Source organism: Sapajus apella, unplaced genomic scaffold (genome assembly GCF_009761245.1).
Source record: "Sapajus apella isolate SASKATOON/1434 unplaced genomic scaffold, GSC_monkey_1.0 scaffold75, whole genome shotgun sequence".
Classification (NCBI taxonomy): domain Eukaryota; kingdom Metazoa; phylum Chordata; class Mammalia; order Primates; family Cebidae; genus Sapajus; species Sapajus apella.
In genome coordinates this window covers 5,524,641-5,548,118 of record NW_022437015.1, presented here as the reverse complement: position 1 = coordinate 5,548,118, position 23,478 = coordinate 5,524,641, and the positions used below count along the sequence as shown (strand labels likewise).

General features: G+C 36.6%; 1 long non-coding RNA gene across 1 annotated transcript; it reads left to right on the top strand.

Moving 5' to 3' along the window:
• The first annotated feature begins 8,296 nt into the window (after nucleotides 1-8,296).
• LOC116532322 lies at nucleotides 8,297-23,195 on the top strand. Its single transcript, XR_004260820.1, has 2 exons — nucleotides 8,297-8,336; nucleotides 22,970-23,195. It is a non-coding gene; the product is annotated as an uncharacterized LOC116532322 (long non-coding RNA).
• The last annotated feature ends 283 nt before the right edge of the window (nucleotides 23,196-23,478 follow it).

The following is a 23,478-nucleotide window of genomic DNA, read 5'->3' as shown; positions in this document are numbered from 1 at the left end:
GTATGGGTATTGGTGTCAGGCAGGGCAAGATAGCTTTTATAATATTAGTTGAAGATATGTTCAAATTAATATTCAAATTAAAAGTATTCCTCCATATACCAACTATAATCAACTTAGAAACCTATTAGTGTTACACATTTCACACTTTAGGAGCCACTGAGCCATATAATTGTGCAAGTCTGTCTTTTAAGGTCACGCAACAAGTGGCAAAACCAGTACTTGAACCCTGGTCTTCTGGTCACCTGTCCAAAAAATGCCATACTAGATTGAACAACATCTTCAAAAATACCCATCCAATAAAGAAATGAATGGATAGATGTGTTGCAAGGAAACAGATGGAGAAAATAGGAAAGCCTAGTTTAGTGCAAAGGACTAAAGGTATTGTTTGTTCCAAACAAATATATTAAAGATACAGAAAATGGAAAGTAAAATATGAGGTTACTATTGGCTCAGTAAGGTGATTCATATTATCTTTCAGAGAATCCTAATGCCAGATGACTAAGGAAGTCACAGAGTATTTTTGTCTAGCTCCAGCGAATTCTCCCTGTGTAGTTTATCTCTGGATTCTCTCATTTAGTATAGCTTATGCCTGGCTGTATAGCCTAAGGCTGTTTTTCACTTGTCCCACCCTATGCACAGACCTGATTATCAGGCATGAACTCCGAAAAGGCTAAATTTCTGAGCTATCAATTTATCTCAGAAAATGTAAAGATTATTTTTTCCAAAAAGAGAGAAAATAAAGGTGGTGAGAAAAACATTAATGTACTGAGTACAAACTCGGGAGTCAAAGTTTCTGAATCCTCATGATTGTTCTCTCACTGATTCAGATTTAGAAAAACAAGTATGTTTAAGAAGTTTCCAGAATAAATGTTTACCTATGTTTAATTCAGGAATAGATTCATCATTAAGGTCTCTTTTTACAAGCACAAGAGTAAATATGTTGGCATTCATATAGAATGGACACCATTTAATGAGTCCTTTTAATAGATCAGCTCAGCAGAAACACTGGTTATGGATAAATTTCTTTGCAGAATCTACTCTATTGAAGTCTTTCCCTTGAGCTAAGTGACTGCATATTCATGATGTAGTTTTTATGGGTGTTATTAATTCCACCAGAGCTGTGATGTCCCATCTAGAAGTACAGCAATTGAAATTACAGAGTGCAAGACTGAACACTGCTGAAGAAATTTCACTATACCAGTTATCAATCCAACATTGTAAATCTACCAGAAAAAAGGAGAATAATTACATATGTTTACTAACTTTTTCCAAAATACTTTGGAAAACTTAGGATTGAGGCCTGATTGACCTGCTAAGTCATGTTATTTCACCATTGCGGCCTAGCATACACTTGCAAATTTTATCCCTAAAATTGGCACTTCTCATTTGAAGAAATGGCAGCTACAAAAATATGTTTGGATACTGATAGGTTTGACAGTTCCATAGGCAGCCTTCTTTAATCTTTCGGATTTTCATTGTGGTTGAAAAAATAATGACAAGATATTGCATTTGTTTCAAGATTCTTTGAATTAGGTTAGTAATTCTCAAACACCAGCAGCAGCAGAGTCTCATGGTATTTGGAAATACAAATTTTCTGGTCCTACTCAGATCTACCAAATAGATACTCTAAGAGTGGAGATCAGCAGTCTGTATTTTAACAAGCTTTATAGATATTTCTATTCATCTGAGTTTATCCAATGTAGAATATCTCATTGTAGTGTATGTAAGATTGTCACCTCAGTACTTCTTCTCCTCCCAGGGTGGTCTCCTCATAGTCCTATACACATCTGTTTGATTACCTTCAGGTTTTTGTTCACATTATGAACCTTTCCATATTTAATATGGAAATTTAATTATCATCTATCCAACTTCTACCTATACTTAAGATACCATTACCTTCCACTATTAAGCCTTTTTGTATTACTTCATTCTCACACTGCTAATAAAGACATACCTGAGACTGGGTAATTTATGAAGGAAAGAGGTTTAATTGACTCGCAGTTCAGCATGACTGGAGAGACCTCAGGAAACTTACAACCATGGTGGAAGGAAAAGCAAACATCTTTCTTTACATGGCAGCATCAAGTAGAAGTGCTGAGTAAGAGGGGGAAGAGCCCTCTATTAAACCATCATATTTAATGAGAACTCACTCACTAGCATGAGAACAGCATGAAGTTAACTGATCCCATAATTCACTTACTGCCCACCAGGCCCCTTCCACAACATGTGAGGTTTATAGAAACTACAATTCAAGATTAGATTTGGGGGGTACACAGCCAAACCATATTGTTCTACCCCTAGTCCCTCCCAAATCTCATGTCCTCACATTTCAAAACATAATTATGCTCTTCCAACAGTTCCCCCAAAGTCTTAACTCATTACAGCATTAACCCAAATGTCAAAGTTCAAAGTCTCATTTGACACGAGGCAAGTCCCTTCTGCCTATGAGCCTGCAAAATCAAAAGCAAGTTAGATATATTCTAGATAAAATGGCGGTACAGTCATTGGGAAAATACACCTATTCTAAATAAGAGAAATTGGCCAAAATGGAGGAGCTACAGGCCCCACGCAAGTCTGAAATCCAAAAGAATGGTCATTAAACCTTAAAGTTCCAAAATGACCTTCGATTTTATGTCTCACATCCAGAACACACTGATGCAAGAGATGGGATCCCACAATGTTGGGCAGCTTCATCCCTGTGGCTTTGAAGTGTATAGCCACCCTCTCCTCTGTTTTCATGGGCTGGTGTTGAATGTCCATAGCTTTTCCAGGTGCACAGTGCAAGTTGTTGGTGGGTCTACAATTCTAGTGTCTGGAGGATGGTGGCCTTCTTCTCACAATTCCACTAGGCAGTGCCCCAGTAGGTACTCTATGCAAGGTCTCAAATCCCACATTTCCTTTCTGCACTGCCCTAGCAGAGATTCTCCATAAGGGCTCTGCCCCTGCAGCAAATTTCTTCCTGGGTATTCAGGCATTTCCATATATACTCTGAAATCTAGGTGGTTTCCGAACCTCAATTCTTGACTTTTGTGAAGCTGCAGGCCCAACACCACATAGAAGCAGCCCAGGCTTGGGGTTTGCACCCTCTGAAGCCACAGCCCAAGCTGTACCTTGGCGCCTTTTAGCCATGGCTGCAGTGGCTAGGATGCATGGCAATAAGTCCCTATGCTGCACACAGCAGGGGAGACGTAGGCCTGGCCCACAAAATCATTTTTTTCTTTCTAGGCCTCTGGGCCTGTGATGGGAGGGACTACCACAAAGGTCTCTGACATGTCCTAGAGACATTTTTTCCATCGTCTTGGTGATTAACATTCACCTCTTCATTACTTATACAAATTTCTGCAGTGGTCTTGAAACTCTCCCCAGAAAATGTGATTTGTTTTTGGTCACATCATCAGTGTGCAAATTTTTCAAATCTTTATGCTCCACTTCCTCTTGAACATTTTGCTGCTTAAAAAATACTTTTACCTGATAATCTAAATTATTTCTCAAGTCCAAAGTTCCACAGATCTCTAGGGCAGAAGCAAAATGCCATCAGTCTCTTTGGATAGTAAGAGTGAGTTTTACTCCAGTTCCCAAGAAGTTCCTCCTCTACATCTGAGACCACCTCAGCCTGGACTTCATCAGCATTTTGGTCAAAGGCATTCAACAAGTTTCTAAGAAGTTCCAAACGTTCCCATATTTTCCTCTCTCTTTTTTAGGCCCTCCAAACCATTCGAACCTCTGCCTGTTACCCAGTTCCAAAGTCACTTCTCCATTTTTGGGCATCTGTACAGCAGCACCCCATTCTCTGTGGTACCAATTTACTATATAAGTTTGTTTTCACACTGCTAATAAAGACATAACCAAGACTGGGTAATTTATAAAGGAAAGGTGTTTAAGTAACCTACAGTTCAGCATGGCTCGGGAGGCCTCAGGAAACTTACAATTATGACAAAAGAAGCAAGCACATCTTTCTTCACATGATGGCAGCAAGCAGAAGTGCCAAACAAAAGGAAGGAAATACACTTATAAAACCATCATATCTTATGAGAACTCACTATTACAATAACAGCATGGAGATACTCACCCGCATGATTCAATTACCTCCTACCTGGTCCCTCACACAACACATGAGGATTATGGAAACTATAATTCAAGATATGATTTGAGTGGGGACACAGCCAAACAATATCACTTTTCTAACTATTCTAAATTGAGCTCCAACCAACTCTACTTATTGTGGTCAACATTTAATTAACATTTTAATGATTTACTGCCTGATTTGTATATGTCTGTATGACTGTCTCATTTTTCCCAGTTTAATTATAGGAAACAGGACCAAAATTCTTTTTCTTCTCAGGCCCTATGACAATGCTGACCCTGTGAGGAGCAAAAAATTTAATCTATGCTAATGACTCTGAAAATGACCTAATGATTTCTGTTTAAGAAATGCAATGAAAAATAGAAGGATAACAGGTAAAACAATGTTCTTGCCCATTCAGTATGATATTAGCTGTTGGTTTGTCATAAATAGCTTTCATTATTTTGAGATACGTTCCGTCAATACCTAGCTTATTGAGGGTTTTTAGCATAAAGAGCTGTTGAATTTTGTCAAAGGCCTTCTCTGCATCAATTGAGATAATCATGTGGTTTTTGTCTTTGGTTCTGTTTATGTGGTGAATTGCGTTTATAGACTTGTGTATGTCGAACCAGCCTTGCATCCCCAGTATGAAGCCTACTTGATCATGGTGGATAAACTTTTTGATGTGTTGTTGCAATCGGCTTGTCAGTATTTCATTGAAGATTTTTGCATCTATGTTCATCATGAATATTGGCCAGAAGTTTTCTTTTCTTGTTGAGCCTTTGCCGGGTTTTGGAATCAGGATGATGTTGGTCTCATAAAATGATTTGGGAAGGATTCCCTCTTTTTGTATTGTTTGGAATAGTTTCAGAAGGAATGGTACCAGCTCCTCTTTGTATGTCTGGTAGAATTCGGCTGTGAACCCATCTGGACCTGGGCTTTTTTTTGGGTGGTAAGCTCTTAATTGCTGCCTCAACTTCTGAAATGTAGCACTAGACAAGGATGCCCTCTCTCACCACTCCTATTCAATATAGTACTAGAAGTTCTAGCCAGAGCAATCAGGCAAGATAAAGAAAAAAAGGGTATTCAAACAGGAAAGGAGGAAGTCAAGTTGCCTCTATTTGCAGACGACATGATTGTATATCTAGAAGACCCCATCGTCTCAGCCCCAAATCTCTTGAAACTGATAAGCAAGTTCAGCAAAGTCTCGGGATAGAAAATCAACGTGCAAAAATCACATGCATTCCTATACACCAATAACAGACTTAAAGAGAGCCAAATCAAGAACAAACTTCCATTCACAATTGCCACAAAGAGAATAAAATACCTAGGAATACAACTAACAAGGAATGTAAAGGACCTCTTCAAGGAGAACTACAAGCCACTGCTCAACGAAATAAGAGAGGACACAAACAGATGGAGAAACATTCCATGTTCATGGTTAGGAAGAATCAATATCGTGAAAATGGCCATACTGCCCAAAGTAATTTACAGATTCAATGCTATCCCCATCAAGCAACCAATGACCTTCTTCACAGAACTGGAAAAAACCACCTTAAACTTCATATGGAACCAAAAGAGAGCCCGCATAGCCAAGTCAATTCTAAGCAAAAAGAACAAAGCGGGAGGCATCACACTACCGGACTTCAAACTATACTACAAGGCTACAGTAATCAAAACAGCATGGTACTGGTACCAAAACAGAGATATAGACCAATGGAACAGAACAGAGGTCTTGGAGGCAACACAACAGATCTACAACCATACGATCTTTGACAAACCAGACAAAAACAAGCAATGGGGAAAGGATTCCCTGTTTAATAAATGGAGGTGGGAAAACTGGCTAGCCATGTGCAGAAAGCAGAAACTGGACCCTTTCCTGACACCTTACACTAAAATTAACTCCAGATGGATTAAAGACTTAAATATAAGACCTAACACCATAAAAACCCTAGAAGAAAATCTAGGCAAAACCATTCAGGACATAGGTGTAGGCAAGGACTTCATGACCAAAACGCCAAAAGCAATGACAACAAAAGCCAAAATAGACAAATGGGACCTAATCAAACTCCACAGCTTCTGCACAGCAAAAGAAACAGTCATTAGAGCGAATCGGCAACCAACAGAATGGGAAAAAATTTTTGCAATGTACCCATCTGACAAACGGCTGATATCCAGAATTTACAAAGAACTAAAACAGATTTACAAGAAAAAAACTAACAAGCCCATTCAAAATTGGGCAAAGGATATGAACAGACACTTACAAAAGAAGACATACATCAGGCCAACAAACATATGAAAAAATGCTCATCATCACTGGTCATCAGAGAAATGCAATCAAAACAATATAGAGATATCATCTCACGCCAGTTAGAATGGTGATCATTGAAAAATCTGGAGAGAACAGATCCTGGAGAGGATGTGGAGAAATAGGAACACTTTTACACTGTTGGTGGGAGTGTAAATTAGTTCAACCATTGTAGAAGACAGTGTGGCGATTCCTCAAGGACCTAGAAATAGAAATTCCATTTGACCCAGCAATCCCATTACTGGGCATATATCCAAAGGATTATAGATCATTCTACTATAAGGACACGTGCACACAAATGTTCATTGCAGCACTGTTTACAATAGCAAAGACCTGGAACCAACCCAAATGCCCATTCATGATATACTGGACAGGGAAAATGTGGCACATATACACCATGGAATATTATTCAGCCATCAAAAACGATGAGTTTGTGTCCTTTGTAGGGACATGGATGAACCTGGAAACCATCATTCTCAGCAAACTGACAGAAGAGCAGAAGATCAAACACCGCATGTTCTCACTCATAGGCGGGTGCTGAACAATGAGAACACATGGACACAGGGAGGGGAGCACTACACACTGGGGTCAGTTGGGGGGAAATAGGGGAGGGACGGTGGGGTGTGGGGAGCTGGGGAGAGATAGCAAGGGGAGAAATGCCAGATGTAGGTGATGGGGAGGAATACAACAAATCACACTGCCACGTGTGTACCTATGCAACAATCTTGCATGTTCTTCACATGTACCCCAAAACCTAAAATGCAATAAAATAAATAAATAGGGGGGAAAAAAAACAATGTTCTTGATTCTCTTTCCCCGTAATTTAGGTTAGAAAATACAAAGTAGAGGAGGAGGAGTGCATTTAACTGTAATGCTTCCCATACCTCTGTACTGTCTAGATCTAAAGTGGATTATGAGGAGAAGCAGCAGAAATCACAGGGTGAAAAGGGATAGGCCAGCCTGTCTACCTGACTAGAAAAAATTGAGTGCTACTCGTTTTTCATGGAATCCCTTCTAAACACTGAGGTTGATTCAAACTGTCCCTAGTTAGCAACAACTGCTTTTAATTAATAAATGTCTAGAAAGGTGTGAAATGGAAACAAACATCCAGCTTGGCACACTTCTTGCCCACTCAGACAAAAAAAATGAGGATATACATATCTTAGTTTCTATGAGGAATCAGTTCTGAGAAGAAGCACGATTAATGAGGTCAGTAAAACTTTGGTCAATTGAATATAAATCAAACATCAAAGTCACCAAAATGAAAGGTAAACACACTCAGACTTTAAAGTTTTCCTGTTAAAGTCCTGCCTTGTCTCACTGAGCATGTAACTCAGATCACAAGCCAATGCTGGAAAAATTTGGGAAGTTCAGCACACTCAGTTTAGAGGCAGAAGTTTGTTTTCACATGAAAAGGGGAATTCTCTTACTCTCAGGACTCCTTGAGTGCTCTTTGAAGAGGTTGGAAGAAATCAAACACACAGAATCTCAACTTCAGTAGAATTAAAGAGACTTCTTTCTTTCCTTTCCAAGACATATTGTAATTAGTCCTTTCTAAAGTTAATAGAAAGTAAATTACAGTAAATGAAAACATTTTGGAGGCTAAGTCTTCATGGTTTTGACCATGAAACTGCCTGGAGGACAAGTGGAAATCTCAACAGAGTTGGTCTATTGAAGATTGGTCTGGTTTTTAAAATGAACCTCGTGCTATATTTGTACATTAGCAGTTCAACTATTTTTTTTTTTTAGTTATTAGGACAGTCACTTGTCCAAATTTATCATTTAATGTGATCAATAAGACAAAAGGCACATAGATTTTGATTGGTTCTATTGTAATAAAAAAGTACAAGAATGGTGATTTCCGGTTTTACCCAGGTACCTGCAAAGGACATGAACTCATCTTTTTTTATGACTGCAGAATATTCCAGAAACAGAAAACCAAACACCGCATGTTCTCACTCATAAGTTAGTGTTGAACAATGAGAGCACAAGGACACAAGGAGAGGAACATCACACACTGGGGCCTGGGAGGTGGGAAACTGGGGAAGGAATAGCAGGGGGTGGGGGATTGGGGTGGGATAGCATTAGGAGAAATACCTAATGTAGATGACAAGGTGATGGATGCAGCAAACCACTACCATGACACATATATACCTATTAACAAATCTGCAAGATCTGCACATGTACCCCAGAACTTAAAGTATAATAAATAAACAAATAAATAAATAACAAGAACCACATTGTTAATGTTTAAGAAGGTTCATATTTTTAAAAATACTTCTTAAAATGAAGCATTCATTGACAATTGCCACCCACGACTTTATGTAAGAATTGACTCAAATCACAATTGTTAAGTGGAAAAATATTCCTTTGGGGCTCATTGTATCTTAGTCACTTAAAATGGAAACGTTTCCTGGGATCTAGTTCTTTCATTAGTTAATATTTATTATTATTATTTCATTGTTTAATATTTATTGTACCTCCAAATTTACATAGATTAACCCATTTAATTCTCACAATAATCCTTGAAATCGATATTAACCTCTCCATTTCATAAATGAAGAAACTGAGCATCAAAGAGTTTGAATGACTTGCCTGCTTGCATCAGGAATTCCACTTCAGATAGTCTGACTCCAAAGTCCATACCCTGAACTCTTATTCTATTCTGATTCTGCTTATAACTCTACTTCCTCTGTCTTTATTTTGTACCTATTAATGCAGAGTTGCAGTTTAGAAAAAGATTAAGAAGAGGGATTTGGAGTCAGATAGGTCTGAATGCAAATCCCAGCTCTACCACATACTAGCTGCCTGAACATGGGTATTTTGCTTAACTTTTCTGATCCTTGATTTTGTCCTTTTATAAAATAAGCCTAGTAATAATAATTTAACAGGGTTATTCTAAGGATCAAGTTGGCACAATGAATGTCACATACCTTGTGCACAGAAGATGCTAAGTTCATTATCACTTTTTTACTGAAGAAGATTTCTAAGTAGCTACCCATTTCTTGTCACAGATATACCATAGATATTTTGCCTCTATGCTTTCCTATTTTTACCCTTACCACAATCACCAAACTTGCCAAACCAGGCCCTTCCTAAATTGTCCATCCAGCCTGGTAACGCCTTGTGTTCATGCTCATATTTGTGTTCAAGTTCCAGAATTTTTCTTGCCTCCTCCTAAACAAGTCACACATTTCTGTACCTCTTCATACTTTAATTCTACTATTTATTTTCATTTTACTAGAGCCATCTAAAGACACTCCATTTCATCCAAGGGGCTGCATCTGTTTTTTTTTTTTTTTTTTGGCCTGCCCAGAACCATGGGTTCACAGATTAAAATAATCAGAATGTTATAAATAAAATGAATAAGGGAAGAAAATAAGTCATTGGACTAGCTTCACAGTAACAGAGCTGTAGGAGACATTAGAGGTATTCTAGTCCAATTTTATCAGATAATGGATGAGAGTTGTGTAAGAATACGCAATTCAAAAATAAAGATTATATATCTGAATCCTGGTCAAATTTTCTCTCCAAAATCTCACAATGTCTCAAAGTGGATAGGTTTGTTTGTCTTGAGCAGAGTAAAATATTTCTTTTACCTACAGGTAAAAACAAGAAGAGAGAAAAATAAAATTGTCATCAATAAATACAATAGACAATAAAAGATCAATAACAAATCTATATTACTGAGGCAATTAGCAAATCCTGAGTTAACCTATTTATTACCATGCTGCCTCATCAAAGAGTGACTCTAGCTGTGGTCAGAGCAAAGTGGCCAAATAGAAGCACCCACCAATTGCCCCCCTTTCAGGAATACAAAATTTAACAGCTATCTACAAAAATAAAGCAACTTCAAAAGAATAAAAAATCAAATACCAGCTTGCACACAGTGAGGTAGAACACCAAGCAGACCCTTGGGGTCACTGATTCCAGGTCTTGGCTATTTGACAGCATTTATGGACCTGCCCTGGGCCAGAGGAGAGCCCACCACCCTGAAGGGTGACTCTTAAGACCAAGCAGCATCCACAACAATCTGCCTTAAGAGACCTTGAGCTTTAAGTGAAAGTTGGCAGTACACTGGCAGTACTCCCCATGACTCTGTCATAGTGGTGGCCATGAAGTGAAGCTCCTCTGCTCATGGAAAGGGGTGTGGGAAGAGTGGGACGCACTTAATCTCTATGACAGAGCTGGAGGAGTCATTAGAGATATTCTAGTCCAAATTCCTCAGAGAATGAATGAGAGTTTCATAAGGTTCAGTTCAGCAGCAGCACAGTAGAGTACCATGTAGACTTTTAAGGTATTTTACTCTGGTTCCTGGCTCCAAAATGGCATTTCTAGACCCGCCCAAGGCCAAGAAGAATTCACAGCCCTAAAGGGAAGGACACAAGCCTGGATGGCTTTGCTCCCTGCTGATTGTAGAGCCCTACAGCCTGAAACAAACATGTGGTAGCCAGGTTGTGGTTACAGCAGGCCTTGGGCAAGACCCAATACGGAGCTCACTATAAGTCTTACCCAGCACAGTTTCAGCCGTGGTGGTCACAGGGGTGCTTGTGTCACCCAACTCCCATATCCAGGTGGCTCAACACAGAAAGAGATACTCCATTCGTTTGGGAGAAATTGAGGGAAGAAAACAAGAGTCCCTGTCTAGTAATCCTCAGAATTTTTCTGGATCTTTTCCAAGACCACAAAGGGGGTACTTCAACAAGTCTGCAAGAACTACAGCCTCACTGGGCTTGGGTGCTCCCTAATGCAGATGTGGCTTAGATCACAACACCAAAGTCCCTTTAAATGCCTGGAAAACAATTTCAAGAAGGAAGAGTACAAACAAGCCCTGACTACAAAGGCTACAATAAATACTTAATTGTTTAATGCCCAGGCACCAACAAATGTCCACAAGCATCAAAACCATCCATAAAAACATAACCTCACCAAATGAACTAAATAAGTCACCAGTGACCAATCCTGGGGAAACAAGCACATGTGATCTTTCAGACAGAGAGTTCAAAATAGCTGCATTGAGAAAACTCAACAAAATTAAAGATAACACAGAGAAAATAATACAACTTTATCAGATAAAGTTAACAAAGAGATTACAGTAATTAAAAATAATCAAGCAGAAATTCTGGAGTTGAAATGTGTAATGGGCATACCGAGGAATGCATCAGTCTCTTAAAGAAGAATTAATCAAATGGAAGAAAGAATTTATGAGCTCAAAAACAAGCTATTTGAAAATACAGTCAGAGGAGACAAAAGCAAAAAAATATAAAAGGAACACCTAGAGGATCTAGAAAAATACTGTTAAAGGGAAAAATCTGAGAACTAGTGATCTTAAAAAGAAGAAAGAGAAAAAGATTTAAAAATTTACTCAAAATAATAACTAACTTGGACTACCTAAACCCAGACAAGAATATCAACATTGAAGCATGAGAAGGTTATAGAACTCAAAGAAGCTTTAACCCAAATAAGACCACATTAAGGCATTTAATAATCAAACTTCCAAAGGTCAAAGATGATAAAGAAAGGATCCTAAAAGCAGCAAGAGAAAAGAAGAAAATAATATACAATTGAGCTCCAATATGACTGGCAGCAGTCATATCAGTGGCCAGCAGAAAGAGAAACGACAGACTTATAATGCTGAAAGAAAAAAAAAAAAACCCGCTTTTCTTGAAGAGTATATCCAGTGAATATATACTTCAAACATGGGGGTGGGGGCGAGGGGAGGAATAACAGGAGGTGGCGAAGTTGGGGAGGGATGGCATTAGGAGAAATACCTAATGTAGATGACAGAGTGATGGATGCAGCAAACCACCACCATGGCACATGTATACCTATGTAACAAACCTACACAATCTGCACATGTACCCCAGAACTTAAAGTATAATTTTTAAAATTAGAGTAAAAAATAAATAAAAATACGAAAATTAGTTGGCCATGGTGGTGCATGCCAAAAAAAAAAAAAAGACAAAGACTTTCTTGAAAAACAAAGCTGAGGGATTTTCTCAACATCAAAACTGTCCTAAAAGAAGTGCTAAAGGAAAATCTTCAGAGAGAAAAGGAGGTTAATGAGCAATAATAAATCATCTAAAGTTTAAAAACTCACCAGTAAGAGTAAGTACACTGAAAAACACAGAGTATTATAACACTGTAATTATGAGGTATAAACTGCTCCTCTCTAAGCAGAAAAACAAAAAATAAACCAATAAAAAATAACTACAACTTCTGAGGCTACAGACAGTAAAATAAGATATAAATAGAAACCACAAAATGTTCAAAAGCAGAGTGATAAAGTTAAAATATAGAGTTTTTATCAGTTTTGTTTTTACTTGTGTGTTGATGCAGTCAGTATTTAACTTGTCAACAGTTTAGGCTGGGCATGGCATGGTGGCTCACTCCTGTAATACCAGCACTCTGGGAGGCCAAAGCAGATGGATCACACTGAGGTCAGAAGTTCAAGACCAAACTGGGCAACATGGCAACATGGTGAAATTCTCTATTAAAATACAAAAACTGGCCAGTTGTGGTGGTGCACAACTGTAGTCCCAGCTACTCAGGAGGCTAAGACAGGAGAATTGTTTGAACCTGGGAGACAGAGATTGCAGTGAGCAAATATTGCACCACTGCACTCCAGCCTCGGTGACAGAGTGAGACTCTGTCTCAAAAAAAAAGTTATCATCTGTTTAAAATAATGGGTTCTAAGATAGTATTTGCAAGCATCATGATAATCTCAGATCAAAAAATATACAATGGATATATAAAAATGAAAAGCTAGAAATTAAATCATTCCACTAGAGAAAACCACCTTCACTAAAACAAATACAGAAGGGAAGAAAAGAAGATCAAAATACAACCAGAAAACAAATAAAATGGCAAGAGTAAGTTTTTACTTGTCAGTAATAACATAGAATGTAAGTAAACTAAACTCACCAATCAAAAGACAGTATGGTTGTATAGATAAAACAATAAGACTCAACAGTCCATTGCCTACAAGAAAAACACGTCATATAAAGACACACTTAGAATGAAAATACAGAGATGAAAAAAATATTTCATGCAAGTGGAAACAAACAAACAAACAAAAAGAATAGGAGTTGCTATACATGTATCAGACAAAATAAATTTCAAATATAAACCATAAAGAGAGACTTTTTGTCATTATTTGATGATATAGGAGTACATTCAGTAAAAGGACACAACTATTTTAAAGATACATGTACTCAACACTGAAGTACCCAGATATATAATATTAATGTTATTAAAGAGGGAAATAGATACCAATACAAAAGTAATTGGAGACATCAACAGTCCACTTTCAGTATTGAAGAGATCACACAGACAGAAAATCAAGACAGAAACATGAAACTTAATCTGCACTATTAATCAAATAAACTTAATTGATGTTTACAGAACATTCCATCCAATGGCTGCAGTATATGCATTCTTCTACACAGCACATAAGTCACTCTGAAGAAGAGTGTTAGGTCATAAAACAAATCTCAAAACATTTTAAAAAATTGGAATAATATTAAGCATTTTCTATTGCCACAATGGAACAAAACTAGAAATAAATAAGAGTAATTTTGGAAGCTACACAAACAAATAGAAATAAAACCATATGCTCCTGAATAATTAATGGGTACATAAAGAAATTAAGAAGGAAATTCAAAAAAATTTTCAAACAAATGATAATGAAAACACAATATACCAAAACCTTTGTAATAAGGTGAGAGCAGTACTATGAATGACACTTATAGCTATAAGCACTTACATCAAATAAGAAAAAAATATTCAAATAAATGGCCTAAATATGATGCATCCTTTTTAAAAAAATATCATAATTTTAAGATTTAAGGAAAAAAGATTTTTCTTTATTTTCTTTTAATTTTTATTTTTAGTCCTTGGGTACAAGTGCAGGATGCGCAAGTTTGTTACAAAGATGAACGTGTACCATGGTGGTTTGCTGCATCTATAAATCCATCACCTAGACATTAAGCCCAGCATGCATTAACTATTTTTCCTACTGCTCTCAACCCCTCACCCCACCCCCAACAGGTCCCAGTATGTGTTGTTCTCCTCATCATGTCCATGTATTCTCATTGTTCAGCTCCCACTTATGAGTAAGAACATGTGGTGTTTGATATTCTGTTTCTACATTAGCGTGCTGAGGATAATGGCTTCAACTTTCATCTATGTTCCTGCAAAGGACATGATTGCATTCGTTTTTATGTCTGCATAGTATTCCATGGTGTATATATACCACATTTTCTTTATCCAATCTATTTTTGATGAATATTTGAGTTGATTCCTTGTCTTTGCTATTGTGAGTAGTGCTGCAATAAATATAAGCACACATGTATCTTTGTAATAGAATGATATATATTCCTTTGCGTATATATCCAGTACTGGGATTGCTGGATCAAATCGTATTTCTGGTTCTGGATCTTTGAAGAATCATCACATCATCTTTGAACTTTGAACTATGCCTAATATTTAGGTTTTATTGGTAATTATCTTGGCTCTTATTATGAACTTCTCTTTTTAAAATAAAACAGCATAATGCATACAAATCAACTTATTTATTTCATAATAATGCAATCAGTTACTATCACATACATGTACAGATAAAATCCTATTTTAACAAGCTCCATCGGGCAAGCCAATTTTTTTTTTTATCGATGTGGTAGTCATTGTCCCAATTACTAGAAATCATTTTTCTAGTCCTCAAACACGGGTGAAACAGATCAAATGCCCAGTCTCTTCATAGCCATCTCCCTCCCTATCCAATATATCACACAAAGGAACTGGGAAGTACATGTGCAAGTTAAACAAAGAGCTTTGAAGATAAAGGGGAAAGGGGAAAAATTCCCTAAATAAAGTGTCATTTGTTAAAAAAAAAAAAAAAAAGTGTAATGTGGTTTGTATCATTCATCCATTTCTGTCTTCCACACAGCTATTCCCTGTGACTCCAGCTCATGGATATATGTGAATTATATATGTAGTTGAGGGGCAATATTTATGTGATCTTGTTCATTTCAATGAGTGCTTTGGAAGTTAAGTTTTCCTAATGGGATGTTTGGAATTTTGGAGGCGGACAAGAATAAAAGAAATCAAGGGGTAATTACTGTGAAGGCCATCTAAACAAAATGCAATAGCTGGGAAGGACTCTGTGTCCATTCTTTTTATTATGTATTTGCTTGTATTTATGCCTTTATTTTTTACTCGTACTTTGCTTGTTTCCAGGAAAAAATTTCAGAGTCTTATGATAAAAGATATGTACAATTAGAATTGTTAAAGAACGATTAAAAAGTCATATTGTCGCAATTCATACAGAGTCGGATAGGATCATTCCAGATACTTAAGTGAATGTAATTTGGGAGTCCCTGGATGTAGAAACAAAAAGCAAAATTTAATAGTTATACAGTGAACATTGTCCAATAAATAAAAGCCTGATAGTTCTTTAGGAAATAAACTAGAAACACTATGCAGGAGGGACTATACCAATTTTGTGATTAGCACAGGATCTGGCATATTTTAGAAGATTCATAATTATTTATTATATGAATAAATGAAGTTTTAATGAGTTTTTTGAGAGTAAAAACTGTGACTCAACTCTATTTGTAACCCAAGCACCTATCAGTGTGTCATATAGTAGGTATTCAATGGCTGTCTGTGGAATGGATGCATGAAAGAGAGAAAATTTTTCCTGGCACTACTCTCTAATAAGAATTTAACAAGTTTATCTATATATGAGGGACAGGAAAAATAATTAGTCACGCTAGTCTTTGGTAATAGTAGTTTTATGGGATGTGTTTTCATATTTGTCATTTGGTCATTTCTCATATTGTCCTTCAGTGAAAATTAATGATTAATATTAATCTACAGCTTTTTTTTATTGCTAAATCCAAGAATACTCATTCCTTAAAGCATTTGCCTTTTTGTCAGCATTTGATATTGTTGACGACTCTTTCCTGACAGCTCTCTTCCAATGGATTTTGTAGTGTAATCCTTACCAGGATTCCATCTGACATCTCTGGTCACCCTTTGCTCTATTTCTCTACCTGCCATTTGAATGTTGATGTTTCTCAGTGTTCCATCCCTGTCCTGCTATGCTTTTTACTCCAAATAATTTATGTTAATAATCTCATCCATCCCCGTGTGTTTATCTACCATCTCTATGGTTTCATGTCCATTTGCCTAATCCAGAATTTTTTCCTGAGTTTCAAATGGACATATTTAACTGCTTAGTGGAACCTTCATTTGTAAGGCCTACATGCTTCTCAAATTCAACATATCTAAAATTGAACACATTACTTTTTCCTCCACCTGTGTTTCTTGTCTCAGTGAATGATGAAATTATGCACGTAGTTGTTCATTACCCTGCCTGTCCCTCACACGTCCAAGACAACTATATCTTGTAAGTAATATTTAATGAAGGTATATATCTATCTAATAACTTGATTTTATCCAAGGATTTGTTTAAAAGTAGTTCTCTTATGTATTGATTGCCTAAACCCAGCTCGATTATAATATAAACTATCATTTATTGAGTATCTATTTTGTACTAGAAACTATGCTAGGTGCTTTACATTGATCTCCTCATTTGATCCTCACAACAATCCTACAAAACAACTCCATTTTACAGATAAAGAAAATGGAGTCCAGGAAAGTCATGTTTCTTGCACAAAAGGGAAAGAGGGAAATTCCCAAGTTACAGAATCACAGTGTTTCCTTCTTTTCTCCTTCTTAGCTTCAGATGCAGCTCTGGGGCTGGTACTGTGAACTAATCAAAGTTACCAAAGGCAAAAGCATCACTCTTCAAGTAAGTATGAAGCACACTCAGCCTTCTTTGCATCTCCAGGAAAGCAGCTCTGACACTGCACCAACCTAATGCTGAAAAGCATTTGACAATTGCCTAGTCTGTTCCCTTCCTTTTATTCATAAGGAAACTTGGACCCAGAAAGGGAAATAAATGTTTTTATGGTCATACAGCTTTTTAGGGTCAAGTTCTATAGTAGAATTCCATTTTTTGACTCATATTCTGTATACACTTATGTAACTACCAGGTTTGGGGTGGCACTAACTTATCTCTAATTGTTACAACAGTCTTAAGTTGTAAATGTTATTATATATTTTCATTTTATAATAAAGAAGCTGTAATCCAGAAGAGTCAGGTAATTTGTCAAAAACCTTGTAACTATAATGTGAACAAGTTGAGATGTATAACTTGGGATGATGGCAGATGGGAGGAAGGACTAGAATGCAGCTCCCACTTGGACAGACAGAGGAGTGCATGGAGTCTCACATCATGAACTTTTGCTTCAGAACCACTGCAGGAATCAATCAAGAAAGTGGAGAGAATCCACAGAACCTCTGAAGGAAGTGGATTGCTCCTGCAGGCACTGGAGATGCAACAAATACTGTGCTGGTATCCATGGCTGAGAGACCAACAGATGTTTCATATCACAAGACTCTGTGCAGACAGTCCCCAGTACGAGCCCGGAGCCTGGTAGACCTGCTGGTGACTAGATGCAGAAGAGAGCTAACAACCACTACAGGCTGGCTCTCAGAAGCCACATCCCTAGGAAAAGAGGTAGAGTACTACATCAAGGGAACACCTCATGAGATAAAATAATCTGAACAGCCTTGAGTCCTAGACCTCTCCTCTGACGGAGCCTACCCTAATGAGAAGAAACCAGAAAACTAATTCTGGTAACATGACAAAACAAGGTTCTTTAACACCCCCAAAAAATTATACTAGATCACCAGCAATAGATCCAAACCAAGAAGAAATCCCTGATTTACCGGAAAAAAAAAATTAAAGTCAGTTATTAAGCTAATCAAAATGGCACCAGAGGAAGGTGAAACCTAATTTAAAGATTTTTTTTTAAAATAATACAAGAAATCAGGGGAGAAATCTTCAGTGAAACAGCATAAATAAAAAACAATCAAAACTTCAGGAAAAAATGGACACATTTATAGAAATGCAAAATTCTTTGTAATGTCTCAGCAATAGAATCAAACAAGCAGAAGAAAGAACTTCAGAGCTCAAAGACAGGGTTTTTGAATTAACCCAATTCAACAAAGACAAAGAACAAATAATAAGAAAATATAAAAAACACTCCCAGAAGTCTGGGATTATGTTAAATGACAAAACCTAAGAATAAATGGTATTCCTAAGAAGAGAAATCTAAAAGTATGGAACAAATATTTTGGGAAACAATTGAGGAAAACTTCCCCAGCCTTGCTAGAAACCTAGATATCCAAATACAAGAAACTAAAAGAACACCTGAAAATTTGATCACAAAAAATCATCACCTAGGCACAATGTCATCATGTTATCTAAAGTTAAGATGTAGTAAAGAACGTTAAGAGCTGTGAGGCAAAGGCATCAGGTAAACTACAAAGCAAAATCTATCATATTAACAGCAGATTTTTCAGCAGAAACCCTACAAGCTAGAAGGGATTGGGGTCCTATCATCAGCCTCCTTGAACAAAACAATTAGCCAAGAATTTTGTATCCAGCAAAGCTAAGCTTCATAAGGAAAGATACAGTCTTTTTCAGACAAACAAATGCTGATAGAATTTACCACTACCAAGTCAGCACTACAAGAACTGCTAAAAGGAGCTCTAAATCTTTAAACAAATCTGAAAACACATCACAACAGAACATCTTTAAAGCATAAATCTCACAAGACCTATAAAACAAAAATACAACTTTTTTAAAAAAGAAAGGTATACAGGCAACCAACAGCATAATGAATGGAATAGCACCTCACACCTCAACACTAACGTTGAATGTAAATGTACTAAATGCTCCATTTAAATGACACAAAATTGCAGAATAGATAAGAATTCACCAGCCACCTATCTGCTGCCTTCAAGAGACTCACCTAACAAATGAGATTCAAACTTAAGGTAAAGGGGCGGAAAAAGACATTCCATGCAAATGGACACTAAAAGGGAGCAGAAGTAGCTAGTCTTGTATGGAACAAAAAGTATTTTAAAGCAACAGAAGTTAAAGACAAAGAGGGAAATTACATAATGATAAAAGGCCTAGATCAACAGGAAAATATCACAATCCTAAATATATATGCACCTAAAACAGAAGTTCCCAAATTTACAAAACAATTACTAATAGACCTAAGAAATGAGATAGGCAGCAACACAATAATAGTAGAGGACTTCAATACTCCACTGACAGCATTAGACAGGTCATCAAGACAGAAAGTCAAAAAAGAAGTAATGAATTTAAACTATATCCTAGAACATATGGCTTAACAGATATTTATAGAAGATTCTACCCAACAACCACAGAATATATATTCTATTCATGAGTGCATGGAACTTTCTCCAAGATAGACCATATGATAGGCCATTAAACACACCTCAATAAATTCAAGAAAATTGAAATTACCTCAAGCACTCTCTTAGACCACAGTGGGCTAAAACTAGGAATCAACTCCAAAAGGAATCTCCAAAACCATGCAAATACATGAAAATTAAATAGCCTCCTCCTGAATGGTAACTGGGTCAAGATGGAAATTAAATATTATTTGAACTGAATGAAAATAGTTCAAATCTATTTAATCTATCAAAAGCCCTAAGATACAGCAAAGGCAGTGCTAAGATGAAAGCTCATATCCCTAAGCACTTATACTGAAAAGTCTAAAAGAGCAAATCAGACAATCTAAAGTCATACATCAAGGAAATAGAGAAACAAGAACAAATCAAACCCAAACCCAGCAGAATAAAGAAAATAAAGAAATCAGAGAAAAATTAAAAGAAATTGAAACAATAATATACAAAAGATATATGAAACCCAAAAATGGTTCTTTGAAAAGATAAATAAAATTGATAGACTACTCACAAGAATAACTATAGCAGTAGGGATAAAATCCAAATAAGCTCAATTAGAAACAAAACAGAATATATTACAACTTACACCACGGAAATAAAAAGAGCACTCAAGACTAGTATAAAGACATTTACATGCACAGATAACCTAGAGTATATGAAAAAGTTCCTGGAAAGATACATCCCTCTAGCTTAAATCAGGATGAATTAGATACCCTGAACAGACCAATAACATGCAGTGAAACTGAAATGGTAACATAAAAATTACTAACAAAAAAAGAAGTCCAGGACCAGGAAGATTCACAACTGAATTCTTCCAGACATTAAAAAATGAATTCATACCAATCCTATTGACACTATTCCACAAGACAGAGAAAAAGTAAATCCTCCCTAAATCATTCAATGAACCCAGTATCACTTTAATACGAAAACCAGAAAAGGACATAACCAAGAAATAAAACCACAGACCAATATCCCTGATGAATATAGATGCAAAAATTCTTAATAAAAGAATTTTTATTAAGCTAACCAAATTTTTACCAGCTGACCAAATCCAACAACATATCAAAAAGATAATCCATCATAATCAAGTCAGTTTCATACCAGGGATGCAGGGTTGATTTAACATATGCAAGTCAAATAATGTGATAAAACACATAAACAGAATTAAAAACAAAACTTACACAATTATCTCAATAGAAGCATAAAAAGCACTTGACAAAATCCAGCATCCTCTTTTGATTAAAACTGTCAGCAAAACTGGCAGGCAAGGGACATGCCTCAATGTAATAAAAGCCAACTATGACAAACTCACAGCCAACATAATACTGAATGGGGAAAAATTGAAAGCATTTCATCTTAGGACTGGAACAAGACAAGGATATCCGCAGTCACCACTTCTCTTCAACATAGCACTGGAAGTCTTAGCCAGAGCACTCAGACAGGATAAAGAAATCAGGAGCATCCATATTGGTAAAGAGGAAGTCAAACTGTCACCATTTGCTGATGATATTATTGTATATTTAGAACACTCTGAAGACTCCTCCAAAAAGCTCCTAGAACTGATAAAAGAATTCAGCAAAGTTTCTGGATACAAAATTAATGTACACAAATCAGTAGCTCTCCTATACACCAACAGTGACCAAGCTGAGCATCAAATCAATAACTCAACATCTTTTATCATAGCTGCAAAAAATTAAAATACTTAAGAATATACCTAACCAAGGAAGTGAAAAATCTCAACAAGGAAAATTACAAAACACTCCTTTAAGAAAACAGACAGCACAAACAAATGGAAACACATTTCATGCTCATGGATGAGTAGATTCAATATTGTGAAAACGACTATACTGTCAAAAGCGATTTACAAATTCAATGGAATTCCCATCAAAATATCACCATCATTCTTCACTGAGCTAGAAAAAAAGAAATCCTAAAATTCTATGAAACCAAAAAAGAACCCGCATTGCCAAAGCAAGCCCAAGCAAAAAGAACATATCTGGAGGTATCACAATATATACAAACTATACTAAGGCCGTAGTCACCAAAACAGCATGTTACTCATATAAAAATAGGTGCATAGACCAATGGAACAGAATAGAAAACCCAGAAATAAAGCCAAATTCTTACAGCCAAATGATCTTCCACAAAGCAAACGAAAACATAAAGTGGGAAAGGGACATCCTTTCAACAAATTGCGCTGGGATAATTGACAAGCCACATACAGGAGAATGAAACAGGATCTTCATCTCTTATCTTATACAAAAATCATCTCAAGATGGATTAACAACTTAAATCTAAGACCTGAAACGATAAAAAATTCTAGAAAAATGACATCAGAAAAACTATTCTAAGCATTGGCTTACACAAGGATTTCATGACCAAGAGCCAAGCAAATACAATAAAAACAAAAATAAATAGTTGGAACTTAATTAAACTAAAGAGCTTTTGCATGGCAAAAGAAATAGAAGAGTAAACAGGCAACCCAAAGAGCGGGAGAAAATCTTCACAATCTATATATCTGACAAAAGACTAATATTCAGAATCTATAACAAACTCAAACAAATTAGCAAGAAAAAAAACAAACAATTCCATCAAAATGTGGGCTAAGAACATGAACAAACAATTCCCAAAAGAAGATATGCAAATGGCCAGAAGCATATGAAAAAATGCTCCATTTCACTAAGGATCAGGGAAAGGCAAATCAAAACCACAATGCAATACCACCTTACTCCTGCAAGAATGGCCATAATCAAAAAACAATAGATTCTGGCACAAAAGTGATAAACAGGGAACACTTCCACACTGCTGGGGGGAATGCAAACTAGTACAACTACTTTGGAAAACAGTGTGGAGTTTCCTTTATAAAGTAGAACTACCATTTGATCCAGCAATCCCACTACTGGGAATCTATCCAGAGGAAAAGATATCATCATCCAAAAAAGATAATTGCACACACATCTTTATAGCAGCACAATTTGCAATTGCAAAAATGTGAAAGCAACCCAAATGCCCATCAATCAACTAGTGGATGATGAAAGTGTGGCATATCTATCTATCTATCTATAGATATAGATATAGATATAGATATAGATAGATATAGATATAGATATGTACACGTTGGAATACTACTCAGCCATAAGAAAGGAATGAATTAATGACGTTCACAGCAACCTGGATAGAGACTATTATTCTAAGTAAAGTAACTCAGATATGAAAAATTAAACATCTGATGTTTTCACACATAGGTGGAAGCCAAGCTATGAGGATGCATAGGCGTAAGAATGACACAATGGACTTTGGGAACTCAGGGGGAAAGGGTGGGAAGCAGGTGAGGGATAAAAAACTATAAACTGAGTGTAGTGTATACTACTTGGGTGATGGGTACACCAAAATCTCGCAAATCACCATTAAAGAACTTATGTAACCAAACACCACCCATTTCCCAATAACCTATGGCAAATAAAAGTTTTTTAAAATTAACTTACAAAAGAGACATATGCTTAAAAAAAAAAAAAAAGTTGAGATTTTAACTCAGGTCTGTCCAATTCTAAGGTGGGATCTTTGCTGGCTCTCACCTGGTGGTGAATTAGCCAGAGTAACTTCCCAGCAAATAGTGGATTCATGAGCCATGTACTCTGCTCTGGCTATTGTTCTTCCCAGAGATAAGGTAATGGTTCCCTTCTGCATTCCAGCAGAAATACCCTTTGTGCTGAATGTTTTCTTTCACCAGATCAGTAAAGCCACCACTCATAAT